This window comes from Talpa occidentalis, unplaced genomic scaffold, assembly GCF_014898055.3.
Source record: "Talpa occidentalis isolate TD23 unplaced genomic scaffold, MPIMG_talOcc4v2.1 talOcc4.4, whole genome shotgun sequence".
Lineage (NCBI taxonomy): Eukaryota > Metazoa > Chordata > Mammalia > Eulipotyphla > Talpidae > Talpa > Talpa occidentalis.
Window position 1 is genome coordinate 128,800,348 of NW_023604295.1, and position 7,108 is coordinate 128,807,455.

Sequence of the window (7,108 nt, forward strand, 5' to 3'; positions counted from 1 at the left end):
CTCTTGAAAACCGTAATTTTTTATAATGTTCTGCTCTCTCAGTTCCAAATCATTATATGCAAACTGGCTAAGAGCACATTTCAAATATCCTTAAGTTCCATGCAATGAGAATGTTGCAATTTTGTGTTTTTTTAAATTTCCTATCAATGATAAATATTACATAATGCCCATAAATGCCAAAGATGTGAATGGCAAATCTCTTTTCATGCTAAGAGTTTCTGTTTTGCTTTAATATTTATTACAGAAAAGTTGAAACATACACAAAAGTAGAAAAAATTAGTATGACATTTCTTATATACCTGTCACCCAACAAAAAACTGAACACTGAAGACATAAGCTATGACTTGTTGAGGTTTAGAATTACCTGTGAAACTGGTCCAAGGAATGAAAAGAACTCCAAATCATTGTATGTATGCAATGATTGCATACAATGGCAAATAAGTACTGATGGCAGATAAGTAATAAATTTTGCATTGGACTGACCAATTGCATATTTTATTAATGGCTTTGAATAAAAAAAGTCAAATGCTTCATTGTGTTTTCTCAGAAACTAATCAGAAGATGACAGAGTCCTTCACAAAAGAACAGTGCTCTGGAGGGGTGGTAGGGGACACTGTGCAATCAATCAGAGAGTAGATGTAATACCAAGAAGAGGTAGAATCTTTAATTTTATGGCACTACTCATGCCTGTGTCTTCATAAATGGTAATTTCAGTAACTGGAAGTCCTTTCTCAATGGGATCCTTCAGAAGGAGTCTTAGGGGGCATATATTTTCTATGCTGCTCTTGAATGTATTTAGAGACTTTCTTCAGAACCTTCTCATAATGAGTTTCCATACATAAGAAGATGGTATATGCAATTAAACAATCTAAACAGCCTTCAAGATATGATTGCCACTCCCTCCCCTCCCCCAACTTCTGTGCATCTGAGTAAAAGTTATTTAGAGTTTGAACTTTTTTTTCAAATGGCTGCCTATCAATCTGATTATCCAGCTCCATGGGAAACTTGGTCTGGAACTGGCAGCGTATGCCTCTGTTTATTTCCCCGTATGAAGGCCTTCCCTGACCCCAGAGCCTGCTGTGGCCTCATGGTGAGGACAAGAAGGGGCTCAACCCTCCTGTGCCTCCATCTGCTGTCTAATTATGAACAGCAGAAATGTGTACATTTGTTTTCCAAAAGACATAACAAGAACATCCATAGCTGCACTATGCATAATAGCCGAACTTCGGAAATGTCCCAGATGGCATCAATAGCAAAAATGGTGTTAGAAGTCAAAAGAGTGGGGGAGAATGTGATGCAAGCACATTTATGATTTATGTATTTATTTTAATAAATAATTTGCATTGAAAAAGATTTTTATGAGTAAATGAATGAGCTTCTGCACTAAGAATGCCTCTTACTTCTTGTCCATACATGTCCTAAAATTGACCTTTCCAAAGTTTGTTCATTCAACATATGGTTAGTTTCTATCTACCTACTTACTACCTGTTAGACACTACACTGGGCACAGGGGTACAGAAATAAACAAAAAAATCAGAGAGATTCATCTTCTCACCCTGCATGGAATTTTGTGTAGTTTATTTGCTTTGAGCAAAGTAATATTATTTTCACCATTTCTGTACACATTCTGGACCTGAATTCATTAATGGAATGTATAGTGACTCTCAATTTGTTGTTGTTTATTCTTCCTTTTTTTTTTTTTTTTTTTTTTTTTTTTTTTGGTATTTCCTTGATCAGTAAGCCCCTCTAGGCCAGATGAAACTTTGTATGGAATAATTTCCTGTTGGTCTCTGGGGGTTAAGCATCCCAAATTTACTGGTTTCTAAGATATTTAAATCTGATCGTTTTTGGGCTCTGTGAAAGGATAACATTTTATGGGGACCATATTTCTTCTGAGCTTTTTTCCTTAATGAGTGAGTGATTTGCAAAAATGCATGCTCTACATTTTCTTCCCTTACGACTTATGTGAGACATTATCAGTTCCCCATATTTCTTTTGGAAGGACACAAAAGGGACATCATTATCTACTCCCCTATCTTTAAATGTGAGAAGCATGTGTCCAATTAAATCTAGTGCTTCCTCTTCATTGTTCTGTATGAATAATTAACCTTTCTAAGTGCTGACATCAGGATCCACTTTTTTTTTTCCCTCAAGGGAAAAATAAATGGAATAGAACTGATGCTGTTTTAGAGTTTTCTGTGTAGTCACTTTGAAAGATAGCTAATGATCATAAAATATGAGTGTTAAAATCTAAAATGTTGATTCTGAAAATTGTTATTTTATTTATTCTTTGGTGATTATGATTTTATTATTAATGTGGGCTTCTCTAAAGTAATAATGTTCTTTAATGCAATCATTTAGAACAATACGGTCACCAATCTACTTTCATTAGTCACATGGGAACATTATAAATCAGTTTATATGATCTCTGCAATTGAAACTTACTGGATGCCAGCTGTGTTAATTTCTGTTAATTATCATCCTTTTAAACTTCATTCTTTCTTTAAGTAAGATATGCACTTTAGGACTTTTTTTTTTATAGTTTAAATTGTTCTGCTCTTCCTCCTACAGGTTTCCTGAAAGGTTTTAGCCCCTCTAAGTTGATTTATAATGTAACCTTGAAACAAGGACAAGCATTAGTCGACTGCTGTTTTAATAAATGGCTTGTCAGCTATTTTACAACTTTGGTTATTTCTTTGACTAGAGGAATGTCTTGATAGCAGGTCTTTGAATTCCTAATTATTTTAGAGATTTGGCTGGACATTCTTGATCATATCTATCTTCTATCCAAATAAATACTTGACTGCCTGAGAGAAAATAGCTTTAATCTGTTTTGATTTTGATTTTGCATTATTTTGATTTTGGCGTAGACATACTAGTCACTTTGGAGGGTTGAAAATGTAATAATTTACATTTAATTTGTTAAAATACTATTTATCCTCTCTGTTAATGTTTACTTATTTTGCAACATAGAGTTAAATTATCTTAAGAAATCAATAAAATTTGGAATGTGAATTCTGCAACCCCCTTAGCTTCCACAGTCAAATTTGATTAGGCTCAATTTTCACAGCAATTTTTTTTCTCCCCCAACACACAATTGCCATTTCAAACTAAGTCACATCTTTAGCTGAACTTATCATGTAGTCTCTCCTTGTTTCTCCTATATTCTTGGTTCACATTTCTCTTACAATGATCACAATTCATCTACTCTCCCAAGCTGAAAATCTTAAGTCGTTCTAGATGTTTCCTCCTCTCACCCATCATCATGACCTGATAGTTTTATCTAAGTATTTCCTTACTTTTCTATGTCTCCTCTTTGAAAAAAAAATTTATTTTTAATTTTTGGGGAGTAACATTACATAAGTCTCCAGTGTGGTTATTAAAAGTCAACATTTAGGGCCTCCCCAGTGGCACAGCGGTTGAGCGCTAGGTTGTGAAGCTGCCCGCGGCTTCTGCGGTGCCGGTTCGATCCCCGGCTGCTCCCCGGCTACCGGAGGAGGGTCCCACATGGCGCGCAGACCTCTCCTGCCGCCCGCTGCTCCCATCAGCAGTGTACTTCAGTCCTTCTGCCTGCTCTGCTCCCCGCTCTGGCTCTGGTGAATTCTCTCACCCTCCCACACTTCTGATTTTTGTACCCAGTGCATGTATAAATAAATAAATAAATCTTAAAAAAGAAAAAAAGAAAAAGAAAAAAGTCAACATTTATATATATACTACATTAAGTTTACCAGCAAAAGTCAAATTCTATACTTCGCCATGCAATTGAATCCTTTTGCCAGATTTATCCACTCCCTTCCCCTTCTGGTAACCACCAATTGGTCTTATAGTCTAAACGTTTATCTTTGTTTTATTTAGTTCTTGCATTTGTTTTTTTCTATGTATCACATAGCAGTGAAATCGTACAGTGTGTCTCTCCCTTCTTTATCTCTACAATTGCTCCAATTCAGAGGCTTTGAAAATTTCTTCCAATCTGACCTGTTTTTCCTTCTCCCCTACTCTGATTCACTCACATTCATAGGAAACACTATAGTGTTTGACCTCTTGTGCATTTATTTTATTTTTTTTTTAAAAGAAGTTGGACTTTTTTAAAGATTTATTTATTTATACAAGAACTGGGGTATAGGCCAGAGGCATGGGAAGGTGAGAGAATTCACTAGAGACATAGCGGGGAGCAGAACAGGCAGAGAGACCAAAAAGCACTGCTAAGGGGAGCAGCAGGTGAGACAAGAGAGGTCTGCCATGCCATGTGGGTATCTCCCTGGCCGGCTGTGAATCAAACCCGCACTGCAGAGTCTGCAGACATCTTCACAGCAGTGTGCTCAACCCGCTGCACCACTGGGGAGGCCCCCATCTTGTGCATTTATTCAAAAACAAAAATGTTTCCTTCTAGCTGGTGAAGGTATTAGTATTGCCTAACATTTTATCCCTGCCTATTTAAAATCTTTTACCATCTCATACCTTAACTCCTGCTATACCACTGAGTGGAATTCTACAGCATTCTTTTTCTTTTTTAAAGATTATGTATTTATGCATACAAGAACTGGGGTACAGGCTAGAGTTACATACTTTTATAATAATAATAATAACAACAACAACAATAATAGTTATTATTACAGCATCCTAGTGTGAAATGATATGATGGTTTTGATTTGCATTCCCTGATGGCTAATGATGTCGGACATCTTTACATGCAAAGCTTTGTTTTTATTATTTATTTTTTAAAGACAATCCCTGCCTTACAGAGAGGCTAATTTATTTATTTATTTTTAAAGATTTTATTTATTTATTTATACAAGCACTGGGTACAGTCAGAAGTGTGGGAGGGTGAGAGAATTCACCAGAGCCAGAGCGGGGAGCAGAGCAGGCAGAAGGACTGAAGTACACTGCTGAGGGGAGCAGTGGGGGGCAGGAGAGGTCTGCACGCCATGTGGGACCCTCACCTGGCAGCCAGGGATCGAACCCACGCTGCAGAGCCTGCGGGCAGCTTCGCAACCCAGTGCTCAACCGCTGCACCACCGGGGAGGCCCAAACCTTTGTCCTTATATATCTTCCTGAAAAACGACTACTCAAAGCCTATGCTCATTTTATTTATTTATTTTTTTAATCTTTTGATTGTTTTGTGTCAGTGACAGTAAATTTAGTGAATCTGTTACTCTTCTGTTTTAACTACTGCTTGGAAATAATTTACGTTATGTCTCATAAAGCATTTACTCAAATATCCATTAATCATTTATTGTCTTCTGTGCCTGTGCCAAAAACAGGTGGATCTCTCTTAAGCCTGTGACCTGGAGAATGAAGCTGTGTTGTGTTACTCTCTTGCTTTTATTAGGTTCTTTAAATATTCTGACTTCATCTCATTTATACTGCTGTTAGTAATCAAGGGAGAGCTACCTGCTGATGTTTGGGTTGGTATTAAAGTGGAGCCTGGCCCTTTAAGGACAGCAGTGGTGTCAGAAGAAATTAATGGCTTTCCTCCCAAGGAGCGGTGACCTGCTCTGGATACAAGAACCAGTTAGTGGATGGAAATTGTTCCTCCCGAGTGGTGCTTCTTCCTCTACCAGTCTTTAGAGACTGTTTTAATATCATTAAAGGTAGCCACTCTTTGCTTAGATGACCCACCAAATAGACCGGTCTGTTGGTTTAGGAAGAGGGAACTCACTGCTTCTGTTATGACTTTTATTGAAAACACATCTAGTACATAAACAAGTCAATATATTAAAGAATTCCTTTTGAATTCAGGCATAAATTACAAATTCAAGTGGCTTAAAATAACCATTTAAAATGTTTTAAGCTTTGGGCCTCCCCGGTGGCGCAGCGGTTGAGCGCTGGGTTGCGAAGCTGCCCGCGGCCTCTGCGGCGCCGGTTCGATCCCCGGCTGCTTCCCGGCCACCGGAGGAGGGTCCCGCATGGCGCGCAGACCTCTCCTGCCGCCCGCTGCTCCCCTCAGCAGTGTACTTCGGTCCTTCTGCCTGCTCTGCTCCCTGCTCTGGCTCTGGTGAATTCTCTCACCCTCCCGCGCTTCTGACTGTACCCAGTGCATGTATAAACAAACAAACAAAGAAAGAAAGAAAACATGCCTCTATTAAAAAAAAAAAAAAAAAAATGTTTTAAGCTTTGTTGAGGCATAATTGGTAAGATTATAATATATATATAAAGTGTACATTGTGATAATTTGATGTAGGTATATATCCTGAAAGGATTTTCCCCATCTAGTTAATATAACCATCACTTGTATATCTATACATATGTAACTGTGTGTTACATGTACACATTTGAATTCTCCTCTTAGCAAATTTCAATAACACAACACATTGTTAATTGTACAATACAGTTAGTCACCATCTAAATACTACTTTATTTTACTCATTATTTTGTGGGCCACAAATGAGACAGTTTGCCTACAATTTATTGAATGTCACCTGGGGTGACCTAGGCTGGATGAACTTCCCAGATGGTTCTTTTCACAGTCTGGCCCCTCCCTACTCCTTTGCTTTGCTAGTCCACCTTATCTGAACCTTGAATTTTGCCCAGGATGATAGTCTCAGGGTTGTCAGGTTTCTTAACTGGCAGTTCTTTTCTAAGAGAGCAAGGCAATAGCTGCCAGGTATCATTTACATCACACCCTACTGATCAAAGCATTCACAGACCAAATTCACAGTCACGATTCCCAGATTCACATTCAGATCCATATTCAGATTCAGACTCAAGATTCACACTCGAATTCACTGAGACTTAAGGGGAAGGGAAATAACTCCAGTCTCAATGGAAGGAGTAGCAAAGACTTTACAGCCATCTTTCATCTGCGTCATGGTGTGCATAGTTTATTAGACATCTATCTTGATAAAGACAAAGATCTCCACCATCTCACCCACGAAAGCGCCAGTGCCATGCTGAACCCTCAGCGGTTTGCAAATATATTGGTTGCCTTAGATAAAGATGAGAAATCATTATATATACTGTGTGTAATTTTAGCTATTTTATATTTACTTTAATTGTACACATATATTTTATGACCAACATTTTGAGTTGTCAGAAGTATGTACTCTGCTTTTTATGACACCTACCTGATATCTTAAGAATTTTAACAATAGTTTATTAATGACCAGAG

The 7,108-nt window shown here is 37.8% G+C and overlaps 1 pseudogene; it reads right to left on the reverse strand.

The window, feature by feature from the left end:
• Positions 1-681: 681 nt before the first annotated feature.
• On the reverse strand, positions 682-1,089 carry LOC119257000 (golgin subfamily A member 7-like; annotated as a pseudogene).
• Between the last annotated feature and the right edge of the window lie 6,019 nt (positions 1,090-7,108).